The sequence below is a fragment of the Perca fluviatilis genome, chromosome 6 (genome assembly GCF_010015445.1).
Source record: "Perca fluviatilis chromosome 6, GENO_Pfluv_1.0, whole genome shotgun sequence".
Lineage (NCBI taxonomy): Eukaryota > Metazoa > Chordata > Actinopteri > Perciformes > Percidae > Perca > Perca fluviatilis.
The window spans coordinates 4,915,804-4,941,149 of record NC_053117.1 but is presented as its reverse complement, the minus strand read 5'-3'; the positions used below and the strand labels follow the sequence as shown (position 1 = coordinate 4,941,149).

The following is a 25,346-nucleotide window of genomic DNA, read 5'->3' as shown; positions in this document are numbered from 1 at the left end:
GTTACCAGACCGATCTAAGGTCTGGCTACACAACGCATTCTCATGAACGGGTTCGTAGGATATTGTACGAAAAATTGTGCACACTAAAAATTTATGATATCATACGAAAACTAGGAGACCACCGGCTGGTCACATGACATCGGCTACAGAGCGCCGTGCTAAAGAGTGGAGATGGTAGCTGTTTAAGCCGCTACAGAGCTTTGTAACCAAGCCCCCAGGAAGAGCGCCATTTCTAAAAGCCACCATGGGCTTAGCGGATAACGGTGGTACTGCACTCCATGGCCCAGAAAGACTTTTCACATAGACATTGCATGGCAAAAGAAACCTCTATATTTCAGCGGATAATTTGTTTCGGGGTATATCAACCTACCAGCCCGAACACTGAAAGGGTCCTTGTTTAAAATGTCACGTTTTTAACATTTTTAACATTCACTAGAAGTGAATCCAGAATTATTAAATTTGGAATGATGAACGCGCATAATGGACGCGAGCAGACCCACGGGACTGCGCATGCCCGCTCACACGCTAATGGTTGTAATTCACATGTTCTATTAATACGTCCATGGTATTATCTTATGAAGTTATGATACATCTGAGGGATGCATGTATGTTGTAAATCCTGTTACGTGGATGTAACGTCATTAGCGTTTCCCAAACTGGCGGGGCTATCGGCTAGCTAGCTAGTTGCTAACATCAGGGTTAGCTAGCATAGCCGTATTAAGATCATGCCTACATAACGTTACTACTATAGTGATTACATGGCCTTGGTTCTCTCTGATGATACATCCGAGGGCTGTATGCTGTAAAGCTTTTAACGTGGAGAGATGAAGCCATGGATGAGCTCTGTTCACGAAACTGCAGGCTAACTGCTAGCGCTAGCTAGTAGTTTGCTAGCTAGCTAGTAGCACGACATAATTATTAAATCTCCTTGGTTGTCTAGCTAAATACATCTATCGTTTATTTAGCTAAGCATGTAAACCATCGGGAACAACGAAAACACAATGTTTAACGTTAGTGAATATTTTAGACTATGAAAAAAAAAAATCATTGGAATTACAGTGATTATCTTTTCATAGCTTTTTGAACATATGGTTCATGAGAACAGGCTGGGCTACACCACAGATACGTTCTGGGATAGGAGAAAAAACGCTCTGGGTTGTTTACATTTCTTTAAACCAATCCCTATCGTCTTGGGCAGCTCTAAGATCCAGACGCAGCGACGGTGGCTCTGCTAAATAGTCTTGGGGAGGAACTTGTTTTGGTGGAACATTTGCACACCGCAAAAGAAAACGCCACATACAATATTAAGTGAAGTTTACTGTTCACACAATAGGGAACAGTCAACTGCCTGATTAAATATGTAATAAGACACTGCTATTAAATAAGGCATTTAGTTGGTTTCATATTTGCCATCTACTGAAGACAGTATTTTTTTGAGCAAAAATAATAATGAATGAATATTAAGAAACTTTGCCACACACACACACACACACACACACACACACACACACACACACACACACACACACACACACACACACACACACACACACACACACACACACACACACACACACACACACACACACACACACACACATATATTCACTACTGGACTGGTTCCAGTCAAATCTTGAACAAGCAGGAAGTAGGCAGGAGAAGTGAGAATGGTGTCAGTCCCAGGGTGCAATATCCTCATATTTGGTCAAAAATGTGAAGTGGTCTGTCAGACAGCCTTCATCTGTCAGTGTGAACGAGAGAGGATTTCCTTAGCTTCAGGAGGTGAAAACCACGAGACATCCTCAAAAATAACACTAGGTACAAGTCGAGGATCTACTGTAGGCCTTCTGTTCTACAGCCTCAGATCACACAGTATTTTGATGCACAAACATCTTGTCCATGTTGCTTTTCAGCTCATTTTTCAGTTTGTTAACTCCTAGTGACTTTGAACAAACACATTCATACTAACAGATTATCTCTGTGTACAGACAATAGTAGTAAAAAGCGTGTGAAGTACATTAGCTGCGGCTCTGACAGAACATGCTCCATTATCAGTTGGCATTCTGCCCTGTTTTGGAGCCTCATAACTTCCTCCCACCAAGTAGAAACAGGAACCTCTTTTAACTTCTGAACTTTGACCTCTAATGAAACGGCTGAACATCATTTCTCACCCCTTCCTATAAAAAATGACTTCATTCATCAGTACTCAGACGGGTTCTTACTTGATTTGAGTTTGGTGAGCACAGGCTTGATTGGTAAATTTGTAATCAAAATCTAAAGTAAAGTCCTTTCTTGGAGCTACTTTGAAGCCACTTACACTTTGTCTTCTTCACGTCCCTGTCATATCAAATCAGAAGGGATTAAAACATTGTTCGATTGTCATTGTGAAGTAAATAAGTGGCAGACATTAAATGAGTACACGGACTGACAATCCTGTGGAAAAAGAGCTATCCCTCCCGTCACTCTCCATACTCTCCCACGGGACTTGTGGTTTAATGCTTACACGTTTCTTCAAGAAAGCCTGGTTGTTTCCATCCCTCTGTCTCTTTCTGATTGTCTTTTACAACCACTCTTCCCCGGGGAGGAAGCCGTCATATTGTTTCTCCCTCCAGCAGATGCTCTCCTCCTGCCGTAATCTGTCTGCCGCTGAGCCAATATTATGAGGCGCTGATTTTACAGGGGGTGGGGGTGGGGTGGGGGTTGCATATTCACATCTTCACGGCTCAGTTCACTTATTCCGTGGCAGAAAAGGTCAAGAGCTAGTGAGACCGGAGAAGAGGATTAGTGCAGTGAGAATTGCTTTTTATTACTGTTAAGGTCACCGCCATATTTAAAATCCATGAGAGAGCAGCGTCGGTGGATATGTGGCCAGATGGGAGAGCTCGTCTCAGCGCCACACTGCAGAATCAGCTCTGACTTTGATTTCATTAAAGAGACACTGGGAGGCTTCTTATGAATACAAGATAACCACCGAGGAGCAGGAGATAACTGCAACAATGGTATCAGCAATCGCTGGATTCAAAGTGTATCCACATGGAGAGGAGCAAAGAGCCTGTTTGTGCCATGTGATATAATGGTCTGAAAAGGATTACATCATCGTTTGGGATGTAGGTGGGGGGGCCTGGAGAGAGAAGACTTGGACTGCCACCTGGTGTCCATCCCACTAACTACACCCTCCTCTGATCTGAAGCCACCAGTGTTGAAACAAAGCTCTCTGTGGGTGCTGCTGAATGAGAACATTTGTTCTCCCAGTCGTGCTGCATGAATTACCAGCGGCACCACTCCTCTATGCTAGATGAAACAGGAAAGTGTCCGTACACAGGGGGAAGAGTGGCAGCCATAGTTTTCCATACGAGAGCATGGTAAATGGTGCTTGCACGGCACCAATACGTCCTCTGGCTGAAACGTTGCCATTGCCAAGATGCCATTAGACAGCTGCGTGGTATTTGCAGAGCTGCAGCCAATGACGCACAGGGCTGCGTTTAGTGCTCGTCATTACGCTGGGATTAGGACTCCTCTTTCAAGTCGACACATCTCCGAAGAGCCTGCAGTGTGCAGCCATGAGGGAGCCATCAGGCCTCTTCCGGCGATGAGACGGCAACATGTTTTCACATATTTCCAGCAAAGCGAGCGCGTTTGTTTGCAGCCAAATCGGGAGCAAATCTCAGAAGAGCCTCTTAATGGCACTTATAAACTAATAGCAAAATGGCTTAAAAGCCTTAACTGCTACCTCAGTGAGAGTCTGCGAGGAGCACTCTGCCGTAGCAGCATGAAGCCGGTTCCTCTCCTACCTACTAATCATTTGGTTCCCGAGGCAATTCACATTTTCATCGCCACATCTCAAAGAAAAGCCAAGTTCTATATTGAACCAATTACATGTCATTATTCAGATGCTTATGCTACATTAGTGAGGTGAAAACCACATCTGATTGAGTATAAACTGATCACTTGGTAAGCCTCTAGTGGCATTTCTCTTTACGTCAATCTAAACAGACTTTCTATACTGAGCTTAATGTTTGGCTTAGCTTGTTTATTAGGGCACACACATATTTTTACAAATTGTGTGGATTCTGATAAACTGAAGCAGATGTCGAAGACTTTACTTTAGGGGACCCAGTTATTTTTGCCAGGTTCTCCCAGCTTCCAGTGATCATTTTGGGATCTTCAGGTAAGCACCACTAACCTGGTAGAGCTGAGTGATGTTATATGTAATGTGCTTTTAAAAAGGTCAGTTACCCAAAACTTTAAAACAAAATTATTTTGAATCATCACATATTTTGATTTCAACATTTTTTTTTTTTCCTTTTCCCCCAGAGAACTAAAAATAACAATTGTATGAAAAAGATTACCAGCGACGTCTTTCAAGAGGTAAGGAAAACAAAGAGATATTTGAATGAAATAAATATGAGCAATTATGTAATTTAGAAGTATTAAAGTATTAAAGTTATTAATTAAAGTATTAAAGTATTAAAATGGAGGCAGACATTTTACAAAGGATATCTCAAACAATGAGCAAATGAAATAATTGCACAGCCACTAAAGTAAAGTTGAAATATAGTTAGTTTTTTTTTTTTTTTTTAATAGTTTGGTTGTACTGTCCCTTTAGAATTAACAGGCATTTGGGGTGCAGACATATTGGGGGCACTGAACCTGCAGCAATACTTTGACCAAAACCATTTTATATTGAGACCACAGCCCTGCACTGAACCCTGTCTGAAATGTAAAAGCAAAAATTGTCTCTTGAAAACACGAGTGATTTTCAAGTGATTTTCATCACTTTTATATTTTTTGAAACACTCTGGTTGAGAGATCCCAGCAGCAGCATTAAACTATGTCGTCCTGGACCTGCCACACTGCTCGTTCTCACAGAAAATGTAGCAGAACTAACAACTCCAAATATTAGTTCAATCATTCACAGCGGCTAACTGCCAGCTCTGCACTCCACAGGCAGAGATATTTCATCCTTGCTTTGTGATTTCACAGCCACCTCGCAAATGCTGCTTATGATCTCATTTCGCTTGCTAATGTATTCCTGTTTTTGCGACTCGCTTTGTTCTCGGGGTGGAAAGTGTTTAGTGTGCCAAAGTAATGATTTCTGAAAAGTGGTGTTTACAGGGTTGAATGGGAGCACTGAAAGCAGAGTGAGGGAGGCCTTGAAGCTGAATACAAATTTAATTAGGTTTTCAATCTCAGCTGGTGATTTCTGCCCCTTTTTCAGACGGTACATCCTAATAAAGACGACTGCCTTGCAATTCATGTTTTACAGCAAACATGGCCAAACATTAAGAAAATCATTTCTTTACTATACATCCTGTTCAGCTGAATTTGTTGTAGAGTGGGGACTAGTGATCTTCATTCCTTTACAGCCTCTCGTAATGGATCTGTATCTACAAACACTCAAGACTTCATGGATTTATTGTGTAAAAGCTCACAGAATTAAGATTTTGGACATGAAAGAGAGAACCCTATGAGCAAGGAGAGGATAAATGTGGAAGTCATTTGCACAGATAAACTGTATTTAAATAGCTGATGCAACATCACAGTAGGAGATGGTTTTGTTTTGTCGTTAACACTAACTAACAAATGAACTAGATAGAGCAAAGAGACAAGTTCAAAAGAGTGAGGCAACGCTAAAATTGTTATTCAGGTCAAGTACTGTACTATGCTACTAAATGAGCACATTTTAATAGCGCAGGATCCCCGAGGCAACTAACTCCATTCAGATTCCAAACACGGGGGTTTCATTTACTGACCTTGAAGAGTGTTGTTTATACAAATTGAAATTAAACGGCAAAGAGGAAGAAAATCATTCCCTGGTTTAATTTACCTTCATGAAGTAGACAGATCACACAGGGAGAATATTACTTTGCCCACAACTGAGATAATGAGCATTATTCCACTGACAGGACTGCTAACACATTCAGAGCACGGTGACGCCGAAGGGCCCGGCCTGTGGAACAAAGATGAAAAACAACATCTCCCATCTGCAAACTAGTGGCAAATATTCACTGTGTTAGGATTTGTAGTCTTTGGGTTTTAATGTCCATAAAGGTTTCTGTAATGGAACTGGTTGGGTGGCGCGGCGAAGGCGTGGACGGGCAGCATCTCCAGAGCTGGCTGTAAAAGCCTGGGTCCCAAGGGTCCTCTATATGTCAACCAGCTCCTCATCTCCTCGCCCCCCTGCCGCACACACAGGCCAACCTTTTGAAATGTCAGCGCGATAAAACCCGATGGATTCAATGTGCTGGACCTGGTGGTGTCAAACGCCATTAGTTTTAATCCTATTTGTGGTGAAATTGCTCTTGAAAGGTAAAGGGATCTATAACTGTCTGAGGCCCTGGGCGAGGCCATTGTAAATGTCTCTGTGTCCTGATGACTCCCCTCCGCCGGTTTATAGGGTTGGAATGAGAGTGTCTACATGCTGTGTGGAGACGTCGTGTCCCAGCGAACTCTTGGCTAAGTAATGGAGCTGTAGTGGATTGTGGGAGGCCATGCATCCCACTGCACAGTGGTGTTCCAGTCGCTGCGAAAAGAGCTGTCCTTTCCACTCTGCCGCTCCCCGTCTGCGAGGGCCAGCGGAGCACAGAGATTCATTGGTACTGTGATGACTCTATATGCTCTGCTTTGCTGTGGCCCCTTTAAACTCAAATTGCTGCTGTTCAATCCTCTTTGCTCCATGACAGAGATGTGCAGAGGAATAAAAGAGCAACGTTATGCAATGGCAAATGTTCACTATGGGAGAACAGAATTAAATGAATGCAATACAAGGGGAAATATATGGTGCAATAAAATAGTAGAATACAAACGAATAGAAAGGGTGTGCGTTTACAAATACAGTAATGGAATGTGGTGATTTTCAGACTGAAGTTTTTATTCTACCACATTTCCTATAGGCAGAACTGCCCTAGAGGCAAACATGATCTCATGGGTTCAATTAATCAAATGTTCCGTCTTAGATACATTTGACTGAGACAATGAAAAAGTAAAGAGTTTGAAATTAGATAGCCTGCTAATCTAATCTAAAAGTACAAATGCTGATGAAAAACTTTGTATAAGCAAGACTCTTATACTTTACTTGAGGGTATCTACATAAGAGTGACATGACATTGTCATGAACGTGTCATAAACATAAAGTAGTAGTAAGTGTAATTCGGTTTTTGTTAGAGTTCATGTGTCATGACAGTGTCATGTCACTTTTATGTAGATACCTTCAAGTAAAGTGTTACCCAAGACTCCAATCTGCACTTTGAAAGTTCTTAAAGTAGAACACTGTATTTTCATTTAGGGAAGCACACGGATTATCATGATAGCTCATGCAGACTGGGGACGAAATGTATTCAACACACTGGCCTTAACACTGCAAAATAAACCTTTAAAAAGCTAAATGTCAGTAGGACTGGGAAATACTTTGACTCAAACCAGGTCAGTTCGGACTGACTCTGTACTGTAGGCAGCATTGTTCTAGGCCTGAAACTAGATTATTTGTCATTTAGCCTAATTCTGCTCAACTAAGGAGGCAGCATGACAAAAGATAAGGAAATAAAACATGAATTGCTCTGATTCTGCTGACCCATAATGAATGCAGTTACTAACACATACAAAGGTGACTTCTGAAAAGTTTTAAGTGTTATTTGTCTTGCTATCTTTCTAGCTACTCGTGCAGGAAACCTTTATTTAAGGAAATAAGACTATTAGGAGCTAATAAGACAAATTACTTGTTTATGGAGACTTAAAGTGAAACTTGAGGTGGATCTCAAACTGCCATGAATCTTGTACGCAGTATTATTAACAAAAAAACAACTTTTTTAAACATGACCAGACAAGTGACATTTACTTGAAGTCCGATAGTCTTGCTTACTTCAGACTAGATAATATAATTTATCCAAACTAGTCCAACAACATTTTACAATTTAAATAAAGATTACACTATCATATCACTTAGATATACTTTTAGCAGTGTGGCATCTAATCCCTATGCAGCAGCAACAAACTGTATGTCTGAGCCACTTCCTTTCGGAGACAGACAATATAACCACAGACAGAGGATGCTGGGAGCTGCTTTCCACTTCCTGATTCTATGACGAATGTGGTTTCCGGTGTGAGACTGCCACTGTGGCTGTAGGACTGTTATTAATTCAAAAGTAAGAATAACAATAGTCTGCATAGAAAAAAAATCCATACTTCTGTAGAGCAGAATGCACAATAAAAAGTAAGCATACGAACAAAGTGTATATGCACATAAAATGGGTGCAAAATGTGGTATTTAGAGTAAGATGGGAATACTATATCCAGGTAATGGGGCCCTGATCTTTGCTCTCCGTACTACAGTTTGCTTGTGATGCGGTTGATCAAGTTATTAAGAAGATTTCAAGGTAGGTTTCTTTAAATAAAAGCCTGGTCCAAACACTTTAAATGCAAATGTAAAATGTGTGTGCTGGAAACGTCGAACAGTTTTGGGTTTCATGCTTCAGCTCTCCTTTCAGCATACCCAACACTGATTTGGCTGTGTCCACGGTCACCCCTGCTGCTGAACACTATCCAAACTCAAGGAGGACCACAGCTGCTGACTGCATTGTGCGGCCGACCCCATCGTGCCAGCCAATCACGAGTGGCCGCTCGTTTGGGTTTCCGTGCCATCTCTCTGCAGTCACGATTGCATTTGAACCGCGGCAAAAGTAGCGTCAGGAAGAACAAGTCGAGCATGTCTCTCTCTCCCTGATGTCCTATAAAGTCCTGTTACACTGCACAGATGCTGCACAGCCACTTGGCCTTCCAGGAAATCATCACTGACTGGGAAGAAAACATCCTGTGGCTGTGGGTGAGCCGCTCCCTGCGTTTGTGTGGTTGCCAATGCTATGTATACATGTGTCCCTGTGTGTTAGCAGCAGGGGCTAATATGAGCCGAACGTGAAGCATGCTTGTGAGGACACACAGCAGTCACAGGCCACATGACTATACTGCGATATTATAGTAATGTCACTAAATCCCTCAAATTTAAAATATCAAGTGAAGGCCTCTGAACACCAGCCGGTCTCTCTGCAGCCTCGTATCACTGGCGAGGGTTTTCCAGTTTTTGGACTTGGATGTGATTCTGTGTAAGTGGCCTCTTCTGGCAGGCATGCATGTACAGCCAGCCTAGAAAATACACAAGAGGGAATTTCCACCATCCCAAAATGTTAATCTAGGCCTGTGTTAGCACATGCAGAACACAGCAAAAGCTTGACAAAAAGCAGATGAACTCAGCAGCTACAGCCCAGGATGAGCCCAGCCACATTTGCATTGCAAGCGAGCGAGCCATAACTGGACCTCTCCGAAGGCTGAATGAAAAATCCTCACTGGCATGTAAATCAACATCTTTTTTCCCAGTGAATTAAACCAATGGCTATTAAATGTAACACAGAAAGGAATGCAGAGCATCACAAACCTACTCTCATATAAACATTTGCCATTCAGATTGCGGTGTCAAATGTATTTAAATTCAACATCAGACATACAGGCAGATCATGCCACCATTGTACAGGACACTGAATAAAGCATTTCTAAAATAAAAACGTTTCATCAACAACCTTGCTGTTTGTCATCTGCAAGACTCTCATACAGTCAAACAAATAGAACAGGACAGATCATTTACTCACCGCCTACGTTTTGTTTGTTTTGTTTTAAAGACTTACCATTTGGTGATTCTATTCAACTCCGCTCCATCTGTTAGAATTTCAATTGATGTGGAATTGATGTGACTGTGAAGCACAATGAGCACATCAGCGTTAAGGTTCGTTTTTGTTGGTCTGGGGCCACCCATATGAAAACAACCATTTTATCGGATTTTATTTTATCTGACTTTATTTTATCTCGGGTTGTGTCATATGAATGGAATCTGAAGGTTTTATTTAGTATTCATTTAATATTTGTATCATTATCCCTTGATCTTTATATTTTGGTAAAGATCAAATTGAGTACTGAAAGACCAATAAAAGAGCCCTAACAATCCTTGATTCGATTAAATTTTAGAGATTCTAAGGTCACGGTTCGATTCTCGATTTTTACATAAAAAAAAAAAAAAAAAAAAAAAGGTTGCTATGCCATTTTTAGACTAAACTTTTAAGCAATCTAATATCTGACCTTTGTTCGCAATGTACCACACTACATTGTCAAATTTAAAACATTTATTAACATAATGTAACATATCTATAACCTGCCATCTGGTTTCTCTTTTGTAACTGCAGTCTTCTTCACAGAAGAGGACATTCAAGTTCACAATAAAACAAACAAAAAACAGACTTGCGTCACAGACACACCCCCAGTCCGCCTCGATAATTACGCCGGTAATTGCAAACTAAAATGGCGCTAACACTCACCCGTGGAAGAGGCCGATTCCATCCAATGAGTGGCTCCGTAACTTGCCAGCCCTCAGTGACGAGTAAAAGGTCCCGTTTTTTTTTAGCCTCGTTCTAAGCGGATTACTCGTCTTCCTTTCTTCCTCTGTGATTCTACCGGAAAACCCCAACCCCACGCTAACGTCAGAGTATCGGCCGTAGCCGGTGGTAACTCCGCTAAGGAGGCAATCAAAGATCATCAACTAAAAGCAAGAGGCTTCACAATGTTGGTCTTTGGTGTCCTGCGTGGAACCTGTCTGTTCTTTTTGTTTGTGGGTTTAGCTAGGGATCTCGAAGAGAACGGTTGTGATTGTGAGAGGAAAAGGATCTATTGAAATTAAAACATTGCAGGGTTTGTTTGGGCTGGGTGGTGTAATACACAGGACCAGTTCACCGGCGACTTCAGTGAAAGAGGAGGGGGTTCAAGTTCTGTCGATTGGTCTCCTGCATCTGCCATGCTATCTTTCGACTGACTGTAGTTAAGTTAGAGGAGTTTAGGCGAGTTCATGAGTTCGCCAAGTATAGAGAACGAACTATGCTTGTAAGAGACACGAGAGAGAAGCTCATGATAACACAAACATGAGCACTCTCACTGGAATGAACTGGCCCCGTTCATGGGGCTTTGCGCCAAACGCTGTATCCAGTTCTCTTAATACATGATTTGACCGGCGTAAAATCGGCATATGTCAGACTGACCAGCCAGTCGCCGGTCACGGCCGATCATGTGAAAAATCGGCCAATTCCGGTCAATCGGGGCATCTCTAATATAAAGCTACACAATCCTTTTTGAAGATACTTTATTTCAAAACCGATAGCCAACCCTTGTTAACCGATCATTACCCTTTAACCAACAAGCAGGCAACTGAGTCCCAATCAACCTGTCTGGGAGGCTCAGACATACTTTCCTCGTTCCATGGACAGCTACGGACTTTTACTGGTCACGCAGCCACAATGTTGCGTGCATCGTCATGGACACATTTTAATAATATAATTTTTAACAGTTTAACTGATAGTATTAAATCAAAATTAAGGTCAAATTAGGTCAATTCTAACGGTTATTCGTTAACATCCCTATGTACCTTGATTAAACAACGTTGGCAACACAGACTAAACATTGAACTTTTTTGAACAATGCAAGGGTATTAAAGTTGTGTTTTCTGAAGTATCTCACAGTTTTGATATTACCTAGTCCAGGGGCATAGTACTCTGCCATTTATCAAAAATAAGAGACAAGTTAAAACAACCGTCACTGCTCATCTGCCACTGTCTAACAAAAAAAAAAAAAAATACTGTGCATGGTTCTTAAAGTTTTGCATGGTTTGAAATACTTTTGATCTTTTGAGTTTTGATCTCCAGAGTAACTGCCTGAAGGTTAAGAGAAGGTTTTAAACAAGTATGTTTCCACATGCTTCAGGAGGTGCATGTGTACTGACCACAGGGCTACGTGTTCCTGTGTGGAGGGCTGTAGCACTCCAGGCTGTGGAGATGTAGTAGTTCATGCTGAGCCTGGAGTCAGATCAGGAGGAGGAGAGGTGAATTCATCAGCCCCCGCAGGGCCTGTAAGGCATGCCAGCCTTATCCATCCCCACGCAACTCTGCTGCTTTACAGGAAGATATGGAGAGAGGGGGAGGAGGACATGGGGGACAGAGGTTTGGCCTCGCTGCTACTATATGGAGCCTAAGTTTTGTGTTTCTAACTATTGTAGCTGCCCATAGCCAAGATTTAGCAACAACAGCCAATATCCTATGTCTTTTCAGAACATACAGGGTTCACATGCAGACCATAATAAGACAGTCAGTCTCTCTATGGAGAGACATAATAATAATAATGTTCTTTTAAATGTGTTAGAAGTCACAAAAGGCAAGTTGAGGCAGGCTATATTTCAGGTTTTACAGACTGACCCTGACCGGTCAATATACTGTGAAATAAAAGCAGCTTATCTCGGTAAAGGAGAAACCCCGTCATAGCAGAGGTTCTCAATGCTGACTGCTCGATAAGATTTCTGAAGTGATGAACTTTGAGTTCGTACTCATTACTATTTTGGTGCCATCTTTGGTGCCAAGTGATCGATAGGGTTGGGTACCGAAACCAGGTTCCACTATGGAACCGGTTCCTACGCAAACGGTAGTATTCAGACTGGATTAGAACGCAAATTTCGGTTCCTCATTTCGGTTCCGACTGAAATATTTTCCCTCTGTCAAGCCAGACAGCGGCAGACTCTTCCCCCTTTCTCCCTTTTCTGCCGAGTGGCGCGCATGCCCGCTTGCGGTGTGAAGCGCGTGTCGGCGCTATTCTCGGACATGCACTCTACAAAGACGGCTTTTTGTACACGCTCCAAAACGGATGTAAAAATATCACACTTTCTGTGTAGTCTACCGTTAGCTAGCTATCGTAAATGTAGGCTACTTTTAAAATGCCATATTTTCCCTCTGGGCTCACCAAAAAGGACATGAAAGCATATTAACCATGCACTGCACGTGATCACTAGTAAACATATTACACTTGCTCTGCTAGTCTATCGTTCAGGACAAGAGCCTGTAGCCTGGTGGTAGGGGAAGCAGGACAGCCTCCCCAAATTGTCTGCCCTTTCAAACTCATACCTGTGTGTTTACAGGCCTCTTGGACACCATCTGAGAGAGGTTTCTCCTGTGCAGGACATGCCGTAAGTCAGGAAAGCTGTAGTATCTTGCCAGAGAAGGCAAATAAGGTCATTTTTCTGCAAAAGAACTGCTAAAGTTTGAAGCTGGTTGGCATACCAACTGAAAATGTATTTTGTTTGTTAATAGTGTAACTCTTATTGGTTAAATTATTGTAGTTATGTGTTAGGTGACTTAGGTTTACTTATTATACATTTAAGTAATTTAAAACGTTAATGTATTGTTAAATTTAAATAATTTTCAAAAAAAAAAAACACTCCATAAAAGAGCCTCTCTTTGATGTCATTTTTCAGTTTTTCAAGAATCGTTTTAGGAATCGCTATCGTTTTAAAAGTACCGGTTCGGCATCGGAGTCGTAAAAATCCAAACGGTACCCAACCCTAGTGATCGATGCAGTGGTGTTTATGGTGGGTTTTTTTTCCAATAGGGAAAAGTCAATTTTTATTTATTTGTCATTACTATTTTATTAAGGTTTAAAATACTATTGGTTGTGAAATTAATATTCATGGCCGAAAAAGGGATTAACAAATTATTCTGAAGACTCTTTATATAAGAGACTATACTTACACACACACACACACACACACACACACACACACACACACACACACACACACACACACACACACACACACTTCTTATTGCAAAGATATTTAGCTGACTAACATTACGAGCATGAATTGCTTGAGCAATTTGAATGTAGGCCAACGTAATGCTGTGAACTGTGCAGCTGACAAAACTGTATTTGCTCATTGAATTAAGAAGGTAGTTTATTATAGCAGAGATGTGACGGAAACATGTAGTGCAGAGACTTCACAAAGAAAAAATTTTTTTAGTGCTCTTCTATTAGATTTCTTGGCTTGAGAACTATGTATATTATAATATTCGTTGCTCACTCAAAGCTCTGTCCTCTTGAATAGTTTCAAATGTATAGTCATTTTGTGACAATGACGAATTATACTATCCTTACAGATATACTGGCGTGTCTTTTCCATGTGACATTACTCACAACAGGTAGGACTGTTAGGCAACATCTGACCAGTCTCACCTCTTTTAGTCATACAGGAAGTGGACTCCATGTCTCGGCAGGGCCCACCATCATATTAGTAGTCATTCACAGCAGGATTGGCTCTGGGAACCGGCAAGAGAGCTGTGGGGTTATTAAGGGACTCAGCTTGGCATCACTGAACTCTTTGGCTCCATGCTGGATAAGGGCTTACAGTGAGCTGATGGGTTTGGGGAGAGGAAAGAGGGGAGGAGAGGGGAGGGGAGAAAAAACTGAATGTGTTTGTACTTGGTGTCTGGTTTAGCTATACCTGTGAAGGCTGATTCTGAACAGACTACTAGTTTTGTGAGGACAATGTTGGTTGTGAAAACATTTTGTCTGGTCTTGATAATGATTTCAAGATACTACTGACAATAGGCTATGGTAAGGGTATAGTTTACCTGTATGGTCTCACCCGTTTATCCCCATCATAATTTTTCACATAAGAAAAACTAAAATGTTACCGATTAAACAATTTTGAGTCTACACAGCCAAGCTAGTGGCTCTGTAAGGCTGCACTTCTGCTACCATATGTGCCATTTGGATAGATGCTGAACTGCATTTTGTTGTAATGGTACTCAATGTGCTGTGAGCAAAATCTAATCTAATGCTTATGTTGAGCAGCGTTGTTACCATACCAATATGTCTGTAATCGGCCAATATTTCACCAAAAAACATAAATCCACATCATTAAAGGAAAAGTCAGGGGATCAACTCTGGTTATGGTGTAGCTGCTGGTTTAGGTTAGCCTGGAAATCCAGACCCAAATCCAAAAGATTAAGGGTCTGGCAATGAGTAATGAAAATGGCCCAACTCGAGGGGCGGCACCAAGCATTCATTGGAAAATCTCACTGCATGCAATTGGATAACACTACGACCAATCACAACAATACTTAGCTACCAGCGGAGCTACTAGCGGAGCTAACTGGTAGATTAAAGTCTTGCCATATCCAGTCGGCAAAACAGCAAAAACATCCTTCTTGCAAAAGAACGATTCAAGCACCGTCTTCTGTTCCTCTTTTAGATAAAAAGCCAAGTCTAACTCATTCATTGTAGCAGCCAAAGCCGTTTCATACAACTGGTGTTCTTCCGTAGCCATCTAGCAATGTCTACTAATGACTTCAACGTTGCAGTGCTGTCGTCATCTGTTCAGCTCGCCTTTGACCCGCCTATACCAGATACACCAATGTGATTGGAGCAGCTCGGCTACAAGGGCATAGTTAATGAGCATCGTTACTGAATGCCAGAGTGACTCGCTGAGCAAATTCAAATTGTGCTCTCGTGAGAACTCTGGATTTCCAGGGTAGGTTTAGGAGGCTTTTACATATATTTGCATGAGATTCCTGTATGTGTGGATTTGCACAATCATCTTATGTGTTTGAGCAATTATGGGTCAGGTTGCGTGTGTGAGAGTGAGAAGAGGATCCCTCTGAACCCTCTGATCTGAGGAGGCAAATACCAGATCACACTTTCTGTGTCACTCTCCTTTTATCTTGCCATCTCCAGAGAGAAGGCGTGCATCGACTAGGGTGACATCTGACCAGAAAAAGCCTGCGGCTTTCACTGTGGTGCAAACAAACACAAAGTCGTCCCAGGTGAGTGTCTGCAGTACACCCCCTTCACTCAACCCCTGAGGCTCCACTCGAAGCATTTTTCCAGTGGCCAGAGAGAGAAAAAGCAGTCGATGTGTTGCGAGGGATGTCAGATGGAGGGTAGAGGGAGCACTGAAGGAGCAGTAAGGAGTCCGGTAAGGAGAGAATCAACGCAACTCAGCCTGAAACACAAACCCAAGGTTCCTTTATTATCGTTGGAGAAATGAAGTTTGTAGCAATCTGAGTCAGAATTAAAGAAAACGGAATAAGAAACGAGCGTAACATAATAGGGAATAGGGCATAGTATGGCGTAGGCCTGCACGATTCGGGGAAAAATATGAATCACGATTTTTTAGCTTAGAATTGATATCACGATTCTCTGCCACGATTTTTTTCTCACGATGTGTAATGTTTATTGCACACATGAACCATGACAAAACAAAAAAAATTGGCGGTACCAAACATAGATTTTTAGCACCTATAGCACGTTGCGCATCACCACAAGCCTGTAAACATAGAGGCTTCAATGAATAAAGAAAATAAAGTAATTACTGGCCATTTAAGTACAGTAGGCTACCAAAAATAGTGACCTGACATATTGAACTAAATATGGCCCTGATACCGGCTCTATCTGAACTCCTTGAACATGTCTTTACATAATTAAAACATGTCAATCATCATGCTGCAGCTACAGCTTCAGTCTCTAGAGAAATGGAGTTTGTAAATTGCCAATTAAGTAAACTATCAAAAACAGAATGATTTCTTAGCACACTCTTTAACTGCTTGCCTTTTATATAATTAACATTCAACTGGCCATTCTAGTAGGTTACCAAAAATAGAAGTTTAATGCACTGCGCTGAATATGGCCCCGAACATGATTGTAAATAGGCTAATTGAAACGTCTTTCGGACCTCTTGCCTTGTACGGCTTCATCATATTGCAGTTTGTGGTGACGTTTGAGGTGCTGGTAAAGATTGGTGGTGTTACTTTGCGGTGCTGCAACGAGGGCAAAGCATGCCTCGCAAATCACATCAGACTGACCCTCGTCGTCTTGCTTACTTAAAATACTTCCACACCACCGAATGAGAGCCTTTTTTCGGAACAAGTTCGGTTTGAGTGGTTGGCTGATTCTCGTCACTAGTACCTGGGTTTTCATCAGTATCCATTTGGTTTATTTCCGAACTTCCGCGCTCGCTCGACGAGTGAAACACGTGACTAAAAGGCGCTTTGTCATTGGCTGAGGGTGAAGCCCTGAACTGACGAGTGAAACATGTGACTAAAAGGCACTTTGTCATTGGCTGAGGGTGAAGACCTGAACTGTGTGAGAGATGTCCTACCAAAATAATAATTTTTAAATCAAAGTCATTTAAAAATGTAATCGTTAACAGGGTGAAACAAGATCGCGATTTTATAACGATTTATCATGCAGGCCTAGTATGGCGATATTTTCTGTGGCAATACTGTATCGATACAGGGAGGCCAAGAAATTAACATTCAATTCACGGGCAACAGCTCTGGTGGACATTCCTGCAGTCAGCATGCCAATTGCACGCTCCCTCAAAACTTGCAACATCTGTGGCATTGTGCTGTGCGATAAAAGTGCACATTTTAGAGAGGTCTGCAACTTAACTGACTGGTTTTCGGACCCCACCCCCGGACCCCCCCAATACAGTAAAACTGCACATTTTAGAGTGGCCTTTTATTGTGGCCAGCCTAAGGCACACCTGTGCAATAATAATAATAATAATCATGCCGTCTAATCAGCATGGCAAAAGAAGAAGTGCTCACTAACACAGACTTGTGAACAATATTTGAGAGAAATAAGCCAAAGTACATAGTAAAAGTCTTAGATCTTTGAGTTCAGCTCATAAAATAATGGGGGCAAAAACAAAAAGTGTTGCGTTTATAATTTTAAGTGTACAAGCAACAAGTTTCACAGCCAATATCTCCAACACTGGGCAACTCACACCAAAATCTAGATTGACATAGCACTACAGTTGAGGAAAAAAAAAAGTATTTTTGATTTTGGGGTGAACTATTCCTTTAAGGAAGGTTAAGCCTCTGGGGAAAAAGCTGTTATTTTGTGCAGCCGTATAAGAGTCTGTATAGGAAAACATACAGACATGCATTTGCTGTCAAGGGTTGGCTACTTGGAATTGTTGACAGCTTTCCGGAGGCAGGAAGTGCTGTAAATATCCTCTGATGCTGGAAATTGTTATCCAGTGACTTGTTGGCTGGTTGTGATAACACTGAGGAGAGCTTTTCTATCTGAGGTGTTACAGTTTACAGTGCAATTCGGTTATTAAGTAAATTATATTGTGGTCTAGACCTACTCTATCTGTAAAGTGTTCTGAGATGATTTCCATTATGATTTGACACTATAAATAACACTGAATTACCAAAGAAAACCTGTTTAGTGTTGGCCTCATGGTCACTTGAGGTGGGATGGGACTCAAAAATGTGCCATCTCATACAGAATTACCCACTGTGTCACAATATTCTTTTATCTTATCCACATTTTGCATGTATTGCTTATTACCAGTGTAAAGCACAAAGAATAATGATGGCATCCGGTTCTCTGTCAAACCTGCTGAGTTGTACCCATTGTGAAGGCACCATTCTGCCCAGTTATCTGCATTAATTTAGAAATATGCTCCAGAAATCCAACTAACAGAGAACATCTCTCAGAATTTGGTTAGGGAGATCAGCATACTGATTAAATAATGAAAGCTTTCAACTTACTGCCTGTTGTCCCACCGATTTACAGTTTTACAGTGGGATATTAAGCAGTTACTATTTTTGTGCTATAGGTTAGCAACACTCCAGTATTATCCTTACTAGAGTGCGGATCGGGCCACATTTTTCTGCCCGAGCCCGGCCTGCATCCGACAGAGCAGTAACCAAACCAGACAGGCATTAGGATATTTATGTCCGAGCCCGACCCGAACATCATTTCTAAATATCTGTCAGAACCCGGCCGGTACCGTCGTGTCACGTCGGGCCCGGGTCGGGTATCCATCCTCTAATCCTTACATCTTGATCATCTCTGTGCTGGTACCAGGCTGTGGTGCAGTTTCCAACTTGTACTAATTTGAATTTGCCTCCTGGTGTGACAGATGGAACAAAATACATGATGCATGGGTAACACAGGGAAAATATGCTTTAGCAGAACTGTACTATGTCCATTTTAACTTGACTAATTAAAAAGGGTCTAAGGAACTGTGTTGTACTGCTAAAAGGTGGTGGCCCTGTTGAACTGCAGGGATATAATTTATGGAGTAGATAAGCAGTGACCGAATAATAACAGTTGCTGAGATTGAAGACAAGAGTCCATAAACAAGAGGACATGAAGATGCTGCTAATCTCTGGAGAGACTTAACGCTATGGTAAACGCTAGTCCTTCATTGTATTGATCTGTGGTGACATTTGGAACATTATATAAACCCAAGTGCCACATTTGGTATTAATTAAAAGAAGACGTCTGTCCTAGCTGCCTCTTCTCACACTGATGACAAGCAGACTTGGCAATAACAAAACTGTCAAAGTTTCAAGTTTGAGCACACTCCAGTTCATATTCCATTTAGTAAGCATAAGAATTCATCAATAGACTATTTTGACAGCAGAGTGCAATACAAGGACAATGGCAGCATATTGAAAACGCCTGCTGTCATTTGCTTTTCTGGTGCAAATCGAAAATGCTAACTGCAAGAAATATGCCAGCCTCTCTTTGGGGGATAAATAAAACCGGTTTGATTTTCATGTTTCGTGCCAACAGCTTTGCATATCAATGGCGAGTGAAAACAGTTGTTTTTAACCCATATATGATGAAAGGCCTTGACGGACAACTTTTAATAATCAAATAATATAAACTCTATTTATTATCATTAAAAGTTAAGGTTAGGTTTTGCTGTCGGCTTCCCGACTAATTTTAACAGAGAAATAGAGTGGTCTGCGCGAGACAGCGCCACAGTGAACTGCACGCTGCGGACGCGTGTCTCGGCCCAAAAAAAAAAATAAGAGCGAGAGCAAGAGAGCGCTCTAACCCTGGGTTTTACCGCCAGCTTTTGTCTTCCGCTACCAACGCAACCAACAGAAGAGCACCTGCCGTTTTCAGCTGGGGAAAAAAAAAAAAATACTCTAGTGGACACACAGTCGTAAGAAAGTAACACCAGCGATTGAACGACCTAAGAGAATTTGGTCGGAGAAAACCTTAACGACCAACCAACCGACCGGAAGAAGTCAGCCCTACACTACATATAGTAAAAATGCACATCCTAACTTTGTGTATAATTTAATTAAAGTTATATATTTCACTGTATTGGATTTTGGGGTCTATTCAGGGATGTGGTGGTAATTAACATCATAAGGTAAACGACTAGAAATATGAACAAAATCACCAGAAATATAAACAAAATCAATTTAGGTTTAACAACTCTGCACTCAAGCAATTAGGAGTTACGACCGCCTAGAGGAAAAAAAAGGCAGGAAATTCTTATTTAAAGGGGTGATAGAATGATTATATAGGGTATTTCACACTGTTCCTTATGGTCTCCTAATGGGGTATGTAACATTAGTTGGGCTGAAAATGGCCTGGTTGATATTTTATTGGCCCTTATGCATCCCTGTGTTTTGGCCCCATTTGTAACAAGAGCTTTTCTTCCAAATATGGTATGGTCATGAATATTTAGATGAGCTGCGCGCTGATTGGTTGAGCCTTAGCCCCGTACACACACGTAGAGACGCGGGCTGATTGGTTGAGTGAATCGCCATACACACGCATTAGAGGTCGCGTGCTGATTGGTTGAGCGAATCCCCAATACACACACATTAGAAACGCTACAGAATCTCATATTCCAGACACTGTAATGTTTCCTTACCAAATTCACTTCTGAGACTATATTATGCGAGAAATCAACTATATAAAGCTCAAATATGGGCCGTTTTACGAAAATGGATGGCTAATTGCAAATTTGTGTGTCGGAGTTCAGCTGCCTGTGTTGCTGCCTCGTTGCCTGGCCTGCCTTCCTCCACAGACCCCGGCCTGCTGTGAGCTCAATTGAGCTCCGGCACGGCTGCTGCAGCCCACAGCACCTCATACCCGCGCAAAGTCACCGTTTGGGCTAATGGACTAGCTACCAAACGCCGCTGCCCTGACAGAGCTCCAGGGCCTGCAACTCCTCTCTTCCTGCTAGCTAAATGGCCCGTGTGTGAGAGCGCGGTCAGCGAGCTTGTTACACCAGCAATCTCTTACCACATGTTACACACATGTCACGCCACTTAGCTATACAACATACCTAAAGGTCTTATAAAGCTAACAACGGTGTCCGATTTCAAGTTAATGAATATTTGTGAGTTGTACGGGTTTCGTTAGCTGCGACTGTCCCTTCAATCCTATGTGTACAGATTGCGGCTAGTTAGCTTCATTTTTGGTCGTAATTCGAGTATATTACAGTTTGAATTTCGTCACACCACTTATACAACATCTAACTAAATGTTTTATAAAGCTAACAACGGTGTCCGATTTCAAGTTAATGAATATTTGTGAGTTCCTAAGAGGAGGCTAGCTAGCTCTCATTGATAGAGCTCCATCCAGCCGCAGGCTGTATCAATGAGACTCACGGACAAGTGGCGTTTATTTCCCCAATCGTTTGTTTAAATAACTCAACACATTATAATTACACACATTAAAAGAGTAACTGGAACCTGTGGTAAGAGATTGCTGGCGTAACAAGCTCGCTGACCGCGCTTTCACTCACATACACCGGGCATTTAGCTAGCAGGAAGAGGGGAGTTGCAGGCCCTGGAGCTCTGTCAGAGCAGCAGCGTTTCGTGAGTTCATTCCCCCAAAACGGTGACTTTTTGGGTTGGGGATGTGGTGTGGGCTGGCCAGCCGTAACAGAGCTCAATCGAGCTCACAGCAGTCGCGGGGTTGGTGAAGGGAGGCAGGCCGGGTGGCGAGGCAGCAACACAGGCAGCACCGGCCTCTGAAGTCCGACACACAGTCGGACAAAATTTGCAATTAGACATAAATTTTCGTAAAACGGCCCATATTTGACCTCTACATAGTTGATTTCTCGCATAAAAAAAGTCTCAGAATTGAATTTAATGGTAAAATAGCATCTGAACAATGTATACAATTTCTGAGATCTGCACGACCTAGATTCAGAAGACTAACTGATCTCAGGTCAGTTGTGTAGCCAATGCAAATGTTGGGGTGTGACATACACAGACTAGAGCCAAATGAGGAGGAGCCGCAATAGTTGACGTCAACTATGAGGCTTGTTGAGATTCGCCCGTTTTCAGAGGCAGTTTCAAATAGTGAGATTTGCAGAGAAAAGAGGTGTCAATGGGATTTAGAGGTTCTATGTATGTCCTAGTTACCCACTAAACTGTCATTATTCAACTATGACTAGGTAAAATCAGTTTTGCATTCTATCACCCCTTTAAAAAAGTAAGTCAAGTGAGTTTAGTGGATTTATTGTCTGCCACATCCCTGTAGCTAGGGACACACACTTTAGCATACTTCCTTTCATGTAACAGTCTTTCCTAACCTTGCTTTGATGCTTTGCTTTCATGTTCCTGGTTTTTACATCTCTTTCCATGGTTTTACTGCTTTTGCTGTGGATTTCTTTTTCACTCTGTTGCAAAGGCCTAGGGCTGAAACGATTCCTCGAATAACTCGATTACAAAAAATCCTCGAAGCAAAATTCTTTGCCTCAAAGCTTCGTTAAATCAACGTAATTAAGGTTGTACGGCTCACTGTGTTTCCGCATGGAGGATTATTACTAGCGCACAAGAGGTTGGCGTTTCTGCGGACACAAGCATAGACAGTATATAAACACAAGACTGACGGCCCAGATTACAAATGAAGGAAGACGAAAATAGCGAGGGTCTAAGAGAAGAGACAACAGAAAGTTTGGGATAATTTTAAGCTGCAAACATGCTACATGCTACATCATCTCAGTAGAAAATATCCAGTGTACTCATCCATTCCACGGAGTGAACCCGACACAAGGTAATAAACGGCTGCTGCTCTCGTCCTCCGCGCTGTTTGCTACTAATCTTTGGAAACTTAGCCAATGCCGGAGATAAACCGGCTCCTCCCCCCAGCATTAGGGGTGGGAATCACCAGAGGCCTCACGATACGATATCATCACGATACTTATGTCACGATACGATATTATTGCGATTTTAAACATATTGCAATATTCTGCGATATATTGCAATGTATTACCTTTTTTCCAACTTCAAATTCTTCCCAATTTCAAATGATGTCCCCAAAGGAAAATTTTGTCAACATCTGTTTTATCTAAAAAGATAAATTTCTCTGTCTGTTCATCTCACTTCAATTTTATTGCTGCAAAATGGGATTGTCAAGCAGACAGACTGACCAAAACATATAACATAAAAGATCGATACTTGGCGTCTGTGTATTCATACAGTATTGCCACGAAAAATATTGCGATACTATGCTGTATCGATTTTTTCCCCCACCCCTAACCAGCATGGTCACTTAACGTGCACTAAGGCATGGATACCCGACCCGAGGCCGACGGGTCCCAACGGGCCCCAACGGGCCCCGACGGGCCCCGACGGGCCCCGACGGGCAAGGCCGGGTTCGGACAGATATTTAGAAAATATGGTCCGGGTCGGGTCGGGCTCGGTCACATCAGCACGATAAGGAATTTGTTGTAAAATTGTGCTGCGGCTCCTTTTAAGAGAGCTCAGTGCGTGTGGGTTTGTGTGTGTGGTAAGTGGGCAGAAGAGAGATAGAAAAAGAGGAAGCAGACGTGTTGTAGATGCAACCGGAGCAGAGTTAGTGGTTATTCATGTTATAACGTCGGCCCTGGAGGTAACGAGTCTCGGAAACGAAGCGATCAGGAAAGGTTAACACATTGAAGATTTTAACAGCATATTAACGTGCGCTTGTTGCCCCGTATGCGCTGATGCGCTCATCTGTTGACATTTCCGAATGCCTTCCTACAGTTGCTTAATAAAAAGGGCTTTCCACACAAACACATAGCCTACATGTGTCATTAGTATGAGAGGAAAAAAGATTAGATTTTAACTGCGTCAGGCTCGGGTCGGGCTCGGACATAAATTTCTTAATGCCTGTCGGGCTCGGGCCGGGTTCGGACACGGCTCTGTCGGCCCGATCCAGACTCCAACGTGCACGTGAATGACGTCATCATGCCGGGGATGTCTGCATTCTTTATTCTTTATCCTCACTGTGTATTAGGCTTCTGAAAATGTGTCCCCCCGAACAGTGTAGTTGAATAGCCCTGCTGTAAGCTTTGTACCGTCACATTTACCCTGTGGTCAGTGAACAGCTCTTTTGCATATCCAGTGCAAAGAGCCAGAGGCAAGAAGGGGAAGGGGGTGAAAAATATTAACATTTGGGCCACCAAAAATGTACTACTGTAATGTTTTTTTTTTGTTTTTTTAAGAGTCTTGGAATTTGGCAATACAATTTTTAGCTTTTTCTAAAAAAGGAAAACTGTCTTTTGTATATATACAAACGACAGGGTTCCTTTTTTTTAAGTAAACAGCAATAATATTGCTGTATAAAGACCAAAGATGCTTTGTTTACCGCCTGCTTGGACGTGGCTCATAACCAGTCGCTCCGGATCTCATCGCTCACGGCGGCCTTCCAGGATACCGCGCTATGGGACCCAACCGCCAGCCAACACCTATCTCCCTGCTCGACACCGATCATTAAGCCACCCTGGACTGAGGTGGTTCGCGGCCAAAAGAGAGCCTCGAGTAGGGCTCCATCGCCTCCTGCCCTCAGCGTCTCCAACCGTTTCAGTGCCCTGTCGGAGTCGGACCTAGTAGCGGCCGACGCGGTTCACCGGCCTCGCCCCGCTTCAAAGCGGACTGACCAGCCGCCGCCACAGAAGAGGACCACTACCCCACGGCTACAGCTTCTGATGGACGCGGTAGCCAGACGATCTGGTGGTCTACACTGCCTGGACCGGCCAAACGACAACGTTCCTCAAAAACAACCTCCCCAACCGAACAGTAAGCAATCGTCCTCTTCTTTCTCTTGTCAAATTGTAACAGACACTGACTGTTTCGCTCCCGTCACCGGCCATCCACACCCCGTCAGCCCTCGTCTGCTCTTCCCCCCAACCACAATAATTATTGGTGACTCCATCACCAGAGATTTAACGTTTCATAATAATGTCACACACTGCTTTCCTGAAGCCAAAGTTGCAGACATCCTGGCTAAACTTGTGGATCTGACACCCTCATTCCCGACCTCTATTAAAACGCATCGTGGTCCACTGTGGACAAAACGACATGTCCTATCAGGAATCCGAACGCACAAAGAAAGAGTTTACCACTCTCATTGAGGCTTTAAAAAGCACTGGGAAGTCTGTTTTTATCTCGGCCCCACTTCCATCTCTAGGTTGCGGATCACGCCTTTTTAGCAGGCTACTTTCCCTTAACACCTGGCTCCAGCTTACATGCAGCATTCACAAGCTAGGTTTTATTGACAATTTTAATCTGTTTTGGAAACGTGGCTCCCTGTAGAAACCAGGTGCTCCGTGAGAATTTGCACCACGCCTTGCACACTCAGAACTATGATTGACTGTGCTCCTCTGTGCTTGCTCCTTTGGAACAACCACCCGTTCATAATCCCATAACTACGGTGTCTGTTCCCCGACTGAGATC

General features: G+C 42.5%; 1 long non-coding RNA gene across 2 annotated transcripts in view; it reads right to left on the bottom strand.

Annotated features, from left to right (window-relative positions):
* The window catches only part of LOC120560386, a 154,358-nt gene that overhangs the window by 112,066 nt on the left and 16,946 nt on the right, over positions 1-25,346 (bottom strand). The window contains exon 2 of one of the 2 annotated variants that reach the window (XR_005639477.1): positions 14,080-14,257. The exons of the other annotated variant lie outside the window; for it this stretch is intronic. This is a non-coding gene — a long non-coding RNA (uncharacterized LOC120560386). The remainder of the gene's footprint in view (positions 1-14,079; positions 14,258-25,346) is intronic. 2 annotated transcript variants of the gene reach the window in all.